The sequence below is a fragment of the Lissotriton vulgaris genome, chromosome 1_1 (assembly GCF_964263255.1).
Source record: "Lissotriton vulgaris chromosome 1_1, aLisVul1.2, whole genome shotgun sequence".
In the NCBI taxonomy this organism is placed as follows: domain Eukaryota; kingdom Metazoa; phylum Chordata; class Amphibia; order Caudata; family Salamandridae; genus Lissotriton; species Lissotriton vulgaris.
In genome coordinates, this window is record NC_141685.1 from 1,716,298,374 (window position 1) to 1,716,314,697 (window position 16,324).

Sequence of the window (16,324 nt, forward strand, 5' to 3'; positions counted from 1 at the left end):
TTCACATTTTCAACTGAGGTATTTCATTGTTTGGATCAGGGGGCTACTTCTTCTTTCTGTCCCTCGAGCCTTTGCAACAGCTCTTCACTCTCTTCCTCACCTTGAAAGAGGACAGCACCACCAGTAGAGCTGCCAGGATCTTCACCAGAACGTTCACTTTCACTAATCTGGACATTTGTTGCTTCATTATCTTAAACAGTTCAATCTACAGAATTTTCATATTTTTCAGAATGTGCACCACCCGCTCTGGATCCATGCTTGACTCTGTGAATCAGTGATTGTTTTCACTACTACTTCATCCTCACATGCCTTTATTCCACAATCCATTTGACAGGATTCAGCTTATGGCACTGTATTTCTCTTGTTGTTTCAGCTACTGAGTTCACCTAGTGAAATACATATTTCAGCACATTACCCAAACATGTGCAATAATCCAGTATTATGTCATCTGTTATTGAAACAAAGGCAGCTTAAGTAGTAGGGAGACGCTCGCCATTCTGAGAACACCATGGACACCGAAACCAGCAGCAACTGGGGGCATTTGCGGACGCCGCTAAGACTCAAGGCACCAAAAAGGAAATACTTACTTCTCGCGTCTCCCGCTTTGCGAGAGACGCTCGCACACCTGAGGCTTTGGATTGGAGCAACACCTGGCCATTTGTCACAGGAGGTCTATGCGCCCCAGCAGGCAGCGGGGCTGAGACCCGCATTGCCGCCACGCCCTCGTCCAACAGGCGGATTTAACCAGCCCTCCATTGCCGTCACGCGGGACGCGCGCAGGCGCGCGCCGCGTGACAAAGGGCGGGCAAAGGTTGAGCTGTCTGTGGCCGTCAGGGGCCAGAAGAGGCCGGGCCGGGCCAACCCATAAGCATTTGTTTAAGGTGAGTGACTAATCATAAGCAGCATGGGGAAACGTACAGTGATACCGGGCTTAAAACCATCTACAGTCACCTCCATTGAAGTATGTTTGTTGAGGCTATTAACTTGGTTGCAACAGAGATTGAGCAAACTGAAAGGAGACTCTCCATAGGTCAACCTGTGCCCCAAATACACCAGCCTGAAGGAGCAGAACAGGACAATTCACCTCGCCCCCTCCCATTATCACCTAATGTTGTAATTACCATCCCTTGCCAGCAAGCCATTTCCTCTGAGGGATTTGGGGTCAGCAACAGAGAAGAGGACATTCTTGATTCACAATCACGGCCTCAAGCAGATATTACTACCGGAAATGCAGTGCCGGCTATTAAAACAGCGGGGGAAAAAGAAAGAGGGGGGCATCTAAATTTACCACCAGTAAGAGGAAACAGCCAGTCCGCCAAAAAACCCAGCCCACCCCTCTGAGTATGTGGAAACGAGGAGCTAACGCTGCCAATCCTACAACAGCAAGCCCAACTGAGCCTACAAATGAGGCCACTGTAGACTTGACTACACCCGAAGCTGCAACTAATTCCATTTTTACCCAAACTGAAAACACAAACACACAAGGTATAAGTAGAAAATTGGATGATATTTTTATTGACACTTCAGTGGACTCTATTCATGGACGCTTAAAAACCTTGGTGGACAAACAATTCAATACTTTATTTAAACGCCTTGATAGAATGGAAAACCTGGTTAAGAAACTTGATACGCAAAGACAAGTGGTTACTGATGTCGATAAAATTAGACGGGAACAGAGTTCTAAACTAATAGAGGTTGCAGCTCATGGCGCAATTAATGAAGGCGTTGCTTGCATATCCCCTACTGTTAATATAACATGTTCTATGTGTGGCAATCTTAAGCAACCTTCTAATTCCAACATATACTACACAAAACCGGTTCACAGCCCTGTCTGGTCTAGAAAGTCAGGATTGACCATTAAGTCAAATACTGACCACTACACCTGAACCATTCGAATCTTCAGTCAATTCTCTAATTGTTGTAGAACCCAGAGGCTCAGACTCTAACTTGTATGTGTTAAGTTGGAATATTGCAGGATTGAGATCCAAATTAAATTCAATGGAGTGGGTTGATTTGGTTAGTGAATACGATATCCTGATGTTCCAAGAGACATGGTGCACAAGTGAATTGGTCCTTGAAGGGTTTGCGTGTTATAGTACTATCGTACCTAGCCCAAAAATGGGACGCCCGTGTGGGGGTCTTTCAACCTGGATAAAGATCTCAGCCGGGGGCAGCATAAAATCTGTGGCAACAAATAACGAGAATTTTCAAGCCACAATCTACACAAGGGGGGCCTCGATTTGCTTTATTAATTTTTACAATAATGATTTTATATCACTACCGAATAGAAATTTGATTAACTTGTTTGAATTTATTGATGGATTACAAGATATACAGAGGTATGGTAAAATAGATGGTCTCTGTTTAGGTGGGGATTTTAATGCACGGTTACATAGAGATACTGATAACACCACCCCCGTGCAGGCAAGGCACAACACATGCAAAAGGGGTGAGGAGCTTAGCAATTACTTATCCTCCCGCAACCCAATCAACACAATGGAAAAGGTTGGTGTTGCCCAGAAAAATGACCATTTGCCTACCTATAGAGGGCGTTGGTGCTCATCCACCATAGATTATGTTTTTATATCATCTGCACTGGAATTTTATTTTAGTTAAGGCTGAGGTTTTATGTACTAGTCAAGGTGATCATAATCCAATTTTAATAACCATTAGACTCCTTTCGAAATTTCCTACTCGAAGAGAAATAGGGGCAAAACATTTGATGGCATCCACCTACAAACTTAGAGTAATCTGGAAGGGCATAGATAATAAGGCCCTGTTTAAACGTATGATTAAATCACATCCTTTATTGGTAGATATGTGCTTGTCGAGCAGCGCTGCGGGTAGTGAAATTGTTGAGGCCTTTACTAATCTGTGTGCCCGTATTAAACACATAATCTCTAAACCCGCTATCAACCCAAGCAAGAACCCTAGATGGTTCGACGGCACATGCTCGCGGGCAAATAGAGACCTGCGTGCAGCATAAGCAGCTACACCCAGGGATCTATCTTTAGTCAGATTGCTAAGAGCCTCCTATAAGTAAGGAATGAAATCCCGCTCCTAAGCAATACTAAAAGAGCGTTGGGAAAATCTTGCTTGTGCTCCACTACTTAAGGATGTAACCGGTTTTAGGAGTGAAGTGAAAAAAATGAGGTCTATGGATTCGGCCATCACTCCAATAAGTTGTAACATACCCAGTATCATCGTGCCCATTTTCAAAAAGGGCGACAGATCCAACCTGAGCTGTTACCGCCCAATTTCTTTGATTGATAACACCTTGAAGATCTAGGGCAGGGTTGTCTTTAATAAGATTAGGAATTGGGCTGAAGACAACCACATTTTAAATTATTGTCAGCTGGGATTTAGAAGTGTCTGAATTTGAATCTCATTTTGGGCAAATATACGATTGCCCAAAAAGTTCCACTATACTTAGGATTCATGGATTTAACATCAGCTTTTGATTTTGCTAACAGATCGCGCCTATGGGAGATCCTTTTAAAATATGGGTTGGATGAGGCTTTGGTTTATTTTTTGGCGTATTTGCACAGGGATTTAAAGGCACGGGTGAGGATATGTACTGATGGGGAGGTTTCTGGTGACATCACTATTGGTAGAGGGGTAAGACAAGGTTGTGTCTTGGCCCCTCTACTTTTTATTCTTTACATAAATGAATTGCACAACTCCCTGTCTACACTGACCAGTGATGTACCTAAAATTAATGGTAAAATTTTCCCCGTCCTTCTTTACACTGACAATGCGGTCCTTATGGGCCTCACACCCAATGCACTACGCACTTTAGTTACTGGATTTGTATCCTTTATGGCTAACTTGGACCTTTGTACGAATTTAAAAAAATCCTACTTGTGGGCCAAAAAAGCATTGTATTAAGTCTATAAAATTGGGCAGTGAATCACTAGTATGTACAAGCACCTTTCCATACTTGGGCGTAGTCTTTGCTTATTCTGGCTCTTGGCAAGCCCATGTGGCCCATGGCAGAACCAAACTTTGTAAGGCAGTGAATTCCATCATTAGTAAGCATGGGCTGAAAATTTGTTCCGCTCGTGGAATTTGCGGATTTTCCGCGTTTTCGCGATCCGCGAATCTCGCGAAATCGCGGTAAAATCCGTGAATCAGCAGCGACGAATTTTCAGCCAAGCACTTACAGGGTTACAGCAGCAGGTGCAAAAGTTGAAGCTAATTTTTTGTAACCTTTTACAAAAGGGTTACAAAGAAATTAACTTCAACTTGGGCACCTGCTGCTGTAGGCAATGAGGCGCCTGTCACGAAAATAAAACCTCAACAGGAAGCACTGACAGATATAAAAACAAGCATTTGCAATGCAATAGGTCTCGCATTAGGAAAGTTTGAGCTATTGGTCTTGTAAATGACAATTTTTTTTATTTATGTGTTGGTTTTGAAAATAGCTAAATTAATAGCTTTGTCATTTACCATGCCAATAGTTATAACTTTCGCAAATGTGACACCTATAGCATTTGTAATGCAACATGTTTGTATTTACCTGACTTAGCTGTATTGATATTACAAATTACAATGGCTTTTAATTTTTTAAAATAATTAATACTTAAATAAAAGTGATTTTAATTTATAATGGCAATAGCTTAAACTTTTGTAAATAACTTTTGTGAAGATTATGTTCAGTGTATTTTATTGTGACGAAAATCCAAGAACAGAAGTGAAATATTAACATCTTTTTGTGACATTTGTAATCAAGTTTGAAACATTGAGAGAACATATTTGAACCAGTTGTTGTTGAATGGTGGCACAGATTGATGCTGGGGTGGCGCTGAGTGGTGCTGTAGTGGTGCTGAGTGGTGCTGTGGTGATGCTGAGTGGTGCTGTGGTTGTGCTGAGGGATACTGGGATGGTGCTGAATGATGCTGGGGTGGTGCTGAGTGGTGCTGTGGTGGTGCTGAGTGGTGCTGTGGTGGTGCTGAGTGGTGCTGTGGTGGTGCTGATTGATAATGTGGTGGTGCTGAGTGATGCTGCAGTGGTGCTGAATGATGCTGTGGTGGCGCTGAGTGGTGCTGTGGTGGTGCTGATTGGTGCTGTGGTGGTGCTGAGTGATGCTGTGGTGGTGCTGAGTGGTGCTGTGGTGCTGATGAGTGATAATGTGGTGGCACTGAGTGATGCAGTGGTGGCGCTGAGTGATGCTGTGGTGGCGCTGAGTGGTGCTGTGGTGGTGCTGATTGGTGCTGTGGTGGTGCTGAGTGATGCTGTGGTGGTGCTGAGTGGTGCTGTGGTGGTGCTGATTGGTGCTGTGGTGGTGCTGAGTGATGCTGTGGTGGTGCTGAGTGGTGCTGTGGTGCTGATGAGTGATAATGTGGTGGCACTGAGTGATGCAGTGGTGGCGCTGAGTGATGCTGTGGTGGCGCTGAGTGGTGCTGTGGTGGTGCTGAGTAATAATGTGGTGGTGCTGAGTGATAATGTGGTGGTGCTGAGTGATGCTGGGGTAGCGCTGAGTGATGATGTGGTGATGCAGAGGGCAGAAAGGCACAAAAAGCAGTCTAACAAAGGGCAGAAAAACAATGGAAAAACTAGTCTAACAGAGGGCAGAAGGGCTCAAAAAACCAGTCTAACAGAGGACAGAAGGGTAGAAAAACAAGGGAAAAACAAGTCTAACAGAGGGCAGAAGGGCACAAAAAACTAGTCTAACTGGGCAGAAAGGCACAAAAACGAGTCTAACAGAGGGCAGAAGGGCACAAAAAATGAGTCTAACAGAGGGCAGAAGGGCACAAAAACAAGGGAATAACAGAGGGCAGAAGGGCACAAAAAATGATTTTAGCAGAGGGCAGAAGGGCAGAAAAACAAGGGAAAAATTAGTCTAACAGAGGGCAGAAGGGCACAAAAAACGAGTCTAACAGGGGCAGAAGGACAGAAAAACAAGGGAAAAACGAGTCTAACAGAGGGCAGAAGGGCACAAAAAATGAGTCTAACAGGGGGCAGAATGAATCCCGCCCTGCATGTTTGTCCACGAAGATGCCAACTTTTTGTGCAATACCTCTACTCAACTGCAGTATTTTCTTCTGTCTAATCAGTAAGTGCTCCCTCGTTGGCTAAATGTATATGGGCAGATTTACAATAACTGGCGCATCCCCAGGGATGCGTCAGTTATTGTGCTCCGCAGCTCCGCCACCCATGGTGCGCCGCATTTCCCTCAGCCACTTTTAGGAGGCGTTCCTGCGCAGGAACGCCCTCCCCTGCGCCGGAACGCCTCCTGATGGCGCAGGGCTTTACACCATGACGCATCTCTCAGATGCTGCATGTGCTGCTAATCACTTAACTCTCCTATTTTCAGTTTAAACATCTGAAAGTGAAACAAATGTTACTGATGACCAAAATGTGTCGTTCATTTATTTTATTTTGAAGGAGGATTGTTTTATGTTTTAGATCTCCACAGAAATTAAGATTTTTTTAATGCAAAATTTAAGACCTTATATACAACACCAAAATGATAATTATTCAAAAGATAAACACTTTTTTAAAGTAGAAATATTTTTAGACTATTTGAGCAACATATAATACATGCATTCAATCATGCCACTCTCAAACCACGCTATTACATATATACAAACACAACAAAAAGAAAACATATAAGTTATTTCAACAATGTAATCACTTTACTGTGATACTTACTCTTGAATGGGTTTTGAAAAAATATGAATGTTTTTTTGGTTATTTCAATAATGTAATCACTTTGATTTACAAAGAAGCCAAAAAAACATTCATATTTTTTCAAAAGCCATTCAAGAGTAAGTAACACAATTTTTATATTTTAAGGCTTGAAAAGTCTACGCGTTTCGAACTCATGTGAGTAAATGAGTTCTCTTCAGGACCAAGGTCTGTAAAGAGAGAAAGGGGAAACTTATTGGTATGCTGTTTTTATTGCAACTACACTGCCTGTCCCTACTACCAGCTAATGCAATGCAATGTAAAGTGATTACATTGTTGAAATAACTTATATGTTTTCTTTTTGTTGTGTTTGTATATATGTAATAGCGTGGTTTGAGAGTGGCATGATTGAATGTATGTATTATATGTTGTTCAAATAGTCTAAAAATATTTCTACTTTAAAAAAGTGTTTATCTTTTGAATAATTATCATTTTGGTGTTGTATATAAGGTCTTAAATTTTGCATTAAAAAAATCTTAATTTCTGTGGAGATCTAAAACATAAAGCAATCCTCCTTCAAAATAAAATAAATAAACGACACATTTTGGTCATCAGTAACATTTGTTTCACTTTCAGATGTTTAAACTGAAAATAGGAGAGTTAAGTGATTAGCAGCGCATGCAATTTCTGTTGTTGGTTGGTAGCTTGTGGCAAGCAGTGCTGTTGGGAGCCCAAACCCAGTAGTCTTTTGTTTATGGCATCTCTCAGATGCGTCACGTTGTTAATACCAAGCACCATGGCGCATCTTTTGTGCTGCCGCTGCGTCACAAAAGGTCTCGGTAGAGGGTGGGAGTGGTGAAACAGAGGGTGGCAGTGATGAACCAGAGGGTGACAGTGATGCACCAGAGGGTGGCAGGGGTGAACCAGAGGGTGAAAGTGCTGAACCAGAGGGTGGCAGTGCTGAACCAGAGGGTGACAGTGGTTAACCAGAGGGTGGCAGTGGTGTACCAGAGGTGCTGTGATGAACCGGAGGGTGGCAGTCGTGAACCAGAGGGTGGCAGTGGTGAACCAGAGGGTGACAGTGCTGTACCAGAGGGTGGCAGGGGTGAGCCAGAGGGTGCTGTGATGAACCAGAGGGTGGTAGTGGTGAACCAGAGGGTGGCAGGGGTGAACCAGAGGGTGGCAGTGGTGAACCAGAGGGTGGCAGTGCTGAACCAGAGGTTGATAGTGGGTAACCAGAGGGTGGCAGTGGTGAACCAGAGGTGCTGTGATGAACCAGAGGGTGAGAGTCATGAACCAGAGGGTGGCAGTGGTGAACCAGAGGGTGACAGTGCTGTACCAGAGGGTGGCAGGGGTGAACCAAAGGTGCTGTGATGAACCAGAGGGTGGCAGTCGTGAGCCAGAGGGTGGCAGTGGTGAACCAGAGGGTGACAGTGCAGTACCAGAGGGTGGCAGGGGTGAACCAGGGGGTGCTGTGATGAACCAGAGGGTGGCAGTGGTGAACCAGAGGGTGGCAGGGGTGAACCAGAGTGTGGCAGTGGTGAACCAGAGGGTGGCAGTGGTGAACCAGAGGTGCTGTGATGAACCAGAGGGTGGCAGTCGTGAACCAGAGGGTGGCAGTGGTGAACCAGAGGGTGACAGTGCTGAACCAGAAGGTGGCAGGGGTGAACCAGAGAGTGGCAGTGCTGAACCAGAGGGGGGCAGTGGTGAACCAGAGGGTGGCAGGGGTGAACCAGAGGGTGGCAGGAGTGAACCAGAGGGTGGTAGTGGTGAACCAGAGGGTGGCAGTGATGAACCAGAGGGTGGGAGTGGTGAACCAGAGGGTGCTGTGCCCATACACGACCGCATGGGTAAGTTCGCCATGCAAGCGGCCCGCAAACACACAAAAAGCCCTGCGAACACGCAAAAAACCCTGCAAACACGCAAAAAACAAATATCCGTAAATTTGCATGAATTCGCGGATTTTGCGGATTGCAAATTCGATTTTGCGCAAATTCGCGAAACGAGAATTTGCAAATTTCGCCCATACTTAATCATTAGCCTCAGACAACAAAAACAGGCCGAGGTGGTTGTACTTTTGATTCAGATATACAAATCACAATGTATACCTATAGCCACGTACGGTGCCGAAGTCTCGGGGTATGTGAATTGTAGTGGAATCCAAGTTGAGGAGAATAGGTTCTGTAGAAAAATTCTCGGGGCTCTAATCTCCTCTCCAACCTACATGGTAGGCAGACAAAATATCGAAATTAAAATATCGATATACAATAATATCGATGTTTTAATTTCGACAGTATAGAATATCGATGTCCAAAATATCGACAGACAGAATATCGTTTTTTTAAGGTATGTATGTTACTAATATCGAATTTTACTAATATAAAAAAAAAAATTTGTGTTATGTATTTTATTATGTTGTTTATATGTTTGTTAAACATGTTTTGTAATGTATGTTTGAAAATTTGTAAATTTGTTTACATTTTGCATTTTAGTATCAGAGCGGGTTGTGGGTTTATAGGGGAATAGGGTGGGAAGTAATTTAATAATAATTAATTAATATATGTTTGTAAATATTTTTAATTAATAATTAATTGGTAATTCATTATTATTAATTAGTTAATTAATTAATATAATTTTGTACATATTTTTAATTAATAATTAATTGGTAATTAATTAATAGTAATTAGTTAATTACATTAATTAAAGTAATTTTTTTATATATATAATTTTTTGTTATTGTTAATTAATTAATTGGGAAAAAATAATATTATTTATTAAATTTAATTAATTACAGCTAATGTGCTAATATATTTACTTTATTGTTATTGTTAATTAATAATTAATTGGTAATTAAATAATATTAATTATTTTTGGGTAAAGGAGTATTTTTAGGGTTCAGGGTCAGTTTTGGGTTTTTGGGTAAAGGGGTATTTTTAGGGTTCAGGGTCAGTTTTGGGTTTTTGGGTAAAGGGGTATTTTTAGGGTTCAGGGTCAGTTTTCAGTTCTTGGGTAAAGGGGTATTTTTAGGGTTCAGGGTCAGTTTTCAGTTTTTGGGTAAAGGGGTATTTTTAGGGTTCAGGGTCAGTTTTCAGTTTTTGGGTAAAGGGGTAATTTTAGGGTTCAGGGTCAGTTTTGGGTTTTTGGGTAAAGTGGTATTTTTAGGGTTCAGGGTCAGTTTTGGGTTTTTGGGGTACAGTCGTACAGGGTAATAATTAAATAAATTTAAATTAAATCAATTAAATGAAATTAAAAAAAATAAAATTACAATAAATTATTACGTTTTTAATTTATTTTAAATGTATATGTATTAGTTTTAATTTTTTAATTATGTTTTAATATTTTTATTTAATATTTGTAAAATTATATGTATTTTAAAATTATTTTTACATTATTATTAATACATTTAAAAAAACGATATTTTTAATTTCGATATTTTTGTACTACGATATTATTTTTATGATATTTTTGTACTTACCTTTATGAAGATATGACTCCGATATTTTTGATTTCGATATTTTTGTGTCTATATTTTTGTATGTAGATATTCTGTCTGTCGATATTATGTCAGACATTCACCTACATATGTCATAAGGAACTGAACTTATATTATGTGGAGGATTTTATTAGATCTCGCCCAGCTTTATTTTGGATAAAACTATGGCAGAATCCTGCTGCGACCTTAACCAGAGAAATAATCACTGACTGTCTCAGGTGTGATAAAGGTGGGAGCATAACATGGCTTATGGCAGTAAAAGACAGTCTAGCAAGTATAAAGCTGGAGCATATATTCACACACCCATTAACAGCAGAAGGTATAAACATTAAATCTGTAAGGGGGGCATTGTACGATCATTTTCTTAAAGAAAGACAGATTATTGAAAATCAAAAAACATCAATAATTAGATATATGCCCATATTGGAAATAACAAGTACTCAAAACCACTTACCTCAGCAATACCTTAGGGAATGCATAGGGAGGTGGAAAAGGAGCCTACTATACCGCCTGAGGGACGGTAGTATAAAATATTCACTTTGCTTTCCGATGGGATATAACAACAATCTTGAGCAAATGAACTGCCCTTGCGGTTTGGGCAGTAAGCAAACAGTGCTACATTTCTTATTTTTTTTTGTAAATATTATACAAGATACATAAAACAGTATTTAATTCCTTTCTTTAAGGCAAGGGCTATCACAGATTTTGAACAAGCTTACCTTGAAATTTTAAAACTGGGAAGCGATGACCTGATATTCCGTGTAGGCACGTTTTTATTAGCTGCAGTACGTTCGCGTGCCTCCATGAGTGAATGAATTTCAACATTCTATGAACTATGTAATATTTCCCAGACCAAATCCCCGACCTTTCCCTTTCTATTTGACACATATCAACACCATCTACACGTTGACGATGTAGCTAGTATTGTGAGGGGTTTGTATCTTGATGACTGTTTGCTTATCATTGCATTTTATGATGTTATATATTATTGATTCTGCACAATCGATCCAAATGCCATTTTCTAATACTGATACTGATGCGGTTACTATTGTTTGATTTATTGCTTATCTTTCCACTATATCCATAATGTATTGTACAATTGATATAAATCGTTATTTTGCACTTTGTTATCAATGCTGCTAGTTTTATAGGCACATCCAACATTTTAAAGTTTTAACAGTGTAATTCGTATTGGAAGATATGTATATGCATATGTTTGAAATTTTTTAATGTAGTTCGTATTTTATTTCGGTGGTCATGAATTGTGCTTTTCTGGATATTCTTATCCGAATAAAGTTTATTTGAACTTGAACTTAAGTAGTTTACACCAATCTCACCGCTCTGATCATGATCACCTGTTGGGGAAATAAAACAGTCTTTTTGTTGAGGTACATCTAATGCTGATCAGAACAAGAGGAGGGTATCCAGTCAATTTAAACCAGTCGAAGCACAGACTTTGTCCTATTTGTCCTTTCCGTCCCATGCATCCTCTCTACTTTACCGGATGATTGAGGGTGATAGCTAAAATAGAACCTTTGATCAATTTGGAGAAAAGCACAAATCCATTGTAAAATGTTACTTTTAAAATGGGAGCCCCAATCTGACTCAATAAAATTTGGTATTCCAAATCTGTTGCTTCCTCCTGAAGGTCTCTCTTCTTGCAGTCGGAGACATTTGAATGGAACTCAATAAAAAAATCAAATCTTCAATTTGGATAGAATTGATTCTTGCTTTGTCATGTTAGTGTTTTTGAACCGCTGTTTTGTACTTAAGTATACAATATCTGGCAACTTGATCTGCATAATTATTCCCAGGACTGGCCCTATCCTTTGTGGTTTTCTGAGCAGCACACGTGACCCAGCCACATTCTTTGCTGCTGTTTTGCCTTCAACAACTCAAGTGTATAGAGGCTGTTTTTAAGGGAGTTTCAGAAGATTTCATAAACCCCTTTATGACCACAGTTGACCAGACCAAAATAATGCACCATGCCAATACCATACGGACTATCTGTATAAATTGTCACCTTTAAATGTTCTGACAAGCAACAAGCTATTGTCAATGCAACTAATTCTGCCACTTTGTGATGACGTTACATTCAGCAGAAATGATGCTTCAAGAATTGAAGAAATGTAACATGCGTCATAGGCAGCCTCAACTGCTTCATATTGGTCTCTTAAACAAGAACCATCAACAAACAAAGTAGGATCAGCCAATTCAACTATTGACTATGACATCTGGCCTCGGTTTGGTACATAATTCAGTAACTGCCAAGAAATCATGCTCATGCTCATCATCATCAACATCACCCCTGTCTTTAGAACTTCTGTTTGAAATTGAAAAGCAACATTGCTGGATTTATGTTTTACAACTCTTAATCAAAATATTAACTTCTGCCAGTATGATTTGTACATATCTGGTCAGTCAATCAACTGTTATATGCTGTGTTCTTGTCTACAGGATTTCACCTGAGGATTTCAGCTGAGGGAATGGCATATACAATTAAAGTATGTGTCATCCCTATGTCCTCACTTTGTTCAATGACAATACAGACAGCTTAAACTAATTTCTTTCAACCAGGCAGTCTTACAGCTACTGTACACAAATCAACTGAGAGATAAGCCATTGGTCTCATAGCAAAGCCATGCTTTTGATTAAGAATCAATAATCCACACTCACCTCTTTGGTAAACAGAAAATAAAGAAAGTCTAATTATAGTCAGGCATTTCAAGGATGGGTACATTAAATAGATTCTCTCTCAGTACCTAAAATGCCTCTGAACATTCTTTGTCAAACAGTACTTTCTGTCACTGTGAGTCAACCTTATTAAAGGTTTTGCAATCAAGGAAACTTTTGTCAACTGATGACAGTAGCCAACAAACCCCAGAAACATCGTCTTCTCCCTTTGTATGGTAGCAGGATTTATTTCCGGAATTTCCAAAATGTTTTCTTTTGAGATTTTCCTATCTCCTTTTTCAATGTGATGACTAAGTTAAACTACTTCTTTTTTACAGCACTACATCTTTGTTGCCGAAACCTTTTGACCACTGCCAGATAAATGATTTACTAAAGCATCATATCAAGTTTACAATCATCTTTTGTATGAGATGTGACCAGTAGGCCATAAATATACTGCACTAAGACCGGGTTACAGGGCAACCAATGATATTCTAGATCTTTCATCAAGATTTGACTAGAGATTCATGGACTTTCAGTATACCCTTGTAGAATCCTACACCAAAGGACAATATTATTTTGGATTTGAGAAACGCAAATAAGTACTGGATTTCTTTATGGAGAGGTGGGATTACGAACGCATAAATAACAAGCAGTGTTACTTTTCAGCATTGAAACATTTACATTTTTCTGGATTTGTTTGTCATTCCTCTTCCATGACCTCTCCGACCTCCCAACCTGTATATATGCCTTCACTGTATATATTGTTCACCCTTTGAGCACTACAAGCACCATTGTCACCAATTTTACTCGTCACTCATGTGTATATGTCGCGTTGACAGCATTTACTTTTTGTTTATTTACTTTGGATATCATTGAATGATGTAATTTGTATAAAAGTAACAATATAAAGGGATTGTCTCACACTCATTCCTTTGAAGTTTATTTTATTGGATATTTTAAAGATTTTTAAAAAAGTAACAATACATAGTGACTTCCTTTTGAGTTATTGGCGCCTCAAGGATTTAATGTAGAGGTTGCTTCATACTTTTCTTGCTACTTGTTTTGAGCATTTGCTACCAAGATAGTTCTTACCCGACAGAACCACCTTTGTTTACATATTGAAATCCAGGTAGACATACAAAACTAAGGTCCAGATGTAGGTAATCTCAATTTACCTATTCCTAAATACCGAATTTTACCGATTCAGTATTTAAGAATAGGTAAATGGGATGTAGATAATTTTTCAGTAAAAATTACCGAATCGGTAAGATTCGGTAATTAAGAATCGGTATTTACCGATTCGGTATGGTAAATACCGATTCAGTAATTCCCATTCATTCCTATGGGCCTGGAAGCCCATTGGAATGGATGGGAATTACCGATTTGGTAAATACCGAATCGGTAATAGTTGGAATCCTTTCAAGGGTGGCAGGGTGACACATTGACACGCTCTTGCACCTCTGAATAGTGCATGGGTGCACATGTGGCACACATACATGCCCTAATGGCATGTATGTCTGCCACATGGCATTGAATAAAAAGCAAAAAGTTGCTTTTTAAAAGGAATTCGTTATTTACCACCAACTAATAGTTGGTGGTAAATAACAAATCCTTAAATGTTAGAAGCACTCACTTGAGTGCTCCCTACATTACAGATTCGGTAATTACTGATTTCTTAAATTACCGATTCGGTAAATTACTGAATCCTGAAATGTGGCCTCCTACATCTAAAAAGCCTAATACAGGTCGGTAACGGACGAAAATCGGTAATTTCGGCCGTTACCGACCGGTATTAGGCGTCCTACATCTGGCCCTAAATGATCATTATCATTTCTTATTCAGGGATTTCCTCAGCAGGTAATGTCTGACCCATAGTAGAAGGTACTACAGTCACTTTAGGTTTTTCAACAGAGCACCCATTATTTTTTACCAAATCACTGTAAAAATCACACAAACTAAACTATAGAACTACAGCCTGTCTCAGCACATCTCTGTCAAAGGTCAATCTATCACAATGCAACTCTGTAAGCAACCAGCCAATGATTGTGCAGCTTTGTGATGACATTTCATCAATTCCAACATGGCTCCCTGACTAGCTCACCAATCACAGCACAACATGTATGTGAATGAGGAAAGGAATTGCAACCCTTTTCTCAGTACATTTAAATAAAATAAACAAAATAACCTTGTCTGCTGGAACTAAACAGGACAGAATAAGTAAGATATAGTAAGACAAATTTCACAAACAACAGAAATAAGAGCAGCTTCAGAAGCTGATCAAGTCAATTCACACTAGGAAGAACCCCATCCAGAAGCAATCTACCCTGGATAATGCAATTACTCTCATGCATTAGGAGCAGAAAACAACAAACCCACATTGGACATGCAACCCCTGAAATGAAAAACTCATTAATTCAGAAAATCCAATCTGTGTTCATATAGCACATTACACTACACACTAACTTACGCAGACAGTAAGGAGCGCCGCGCCTAAGTTCCACAAGGACGCTGCTGCCTCCTTGCGGAACTTAGGCTTGGCGCTCCTTTCGCGCAGAAAAAGCTACCAAACGCTTTTTACTTATTGAAATAATACATTATTGTATAAAATGAATTTAAAAACATGAGACAATGAATTAAATACATTGTATCTCTGTCTTTGTTGTAGTGGCTTGTTATCTCCTTTTCCCCTAAGATTATTAACTAAATTGGAGCAGATTCAGTTGAAGTGCTCTGGATTGTTGAAAATTTATGAATGAAGATTGATTGAGTCAACTATTATGATCAATAGGTCAAGGACCACTGTTCATTTATATCGTAGAATACCCAGGTCCATACCTTGTGGGCTACTCCATTTTCTTTAATGGTTGTCTTTGAGGTAGCGGGCAGTTGTCTGTTGACGGTCTTCTCGCTGAACTTCGCTGGGAACGAGAGCAGGTAGAAGTGTTGGAAGTTCTTGAGGTCCTTTGGGTCAGCCTTGGGTTTTTTGAGTAAGGCGTTGATTTTGGCGGGCTTCCAGTTCTCCTGGAAGGTCGCGGTCTCGAAGGAGATGTTGATGGTGTTGCGGAGATGTGGTGCACTGGTGGCGCTAGCTTGGTTGAAGATGTGGTGTGGGCATGGGTCTGACGGAGAGACGGAGTGGATGGTGTCCATGATTTTGATGGTGTTGTCGTCATTTATGTTGGTCCAGGTGAGCAGGGGATCAATGTGGGTGGTGGTCATGAGTTCATAGCACTCGGTTGCTGTTGGGGCAGTCAGGTTGTTGAAGCTTTCATGAATGTATGCGATCTTGCGATGGAAGAAGGTGGCCAGGGTGTCGCACAGGTCTTGCGATGGTGGGATGTTGTTAATGTTGGAGCTGGGGTTGGAGAGTTCCTTCATGATGTTGAAAAGCTCCATGCTGTTGTACAGGTTGTGGCATAGGGGGTCTTTGAAGGAGGCCCTTTTGGCGGATCTGTTGAGGTGATGGTGTCTGCGGATAGCATTCTTGTGGGCTGCGTAGCTGTCTGGTGTCTGTTTGCTGTGGCA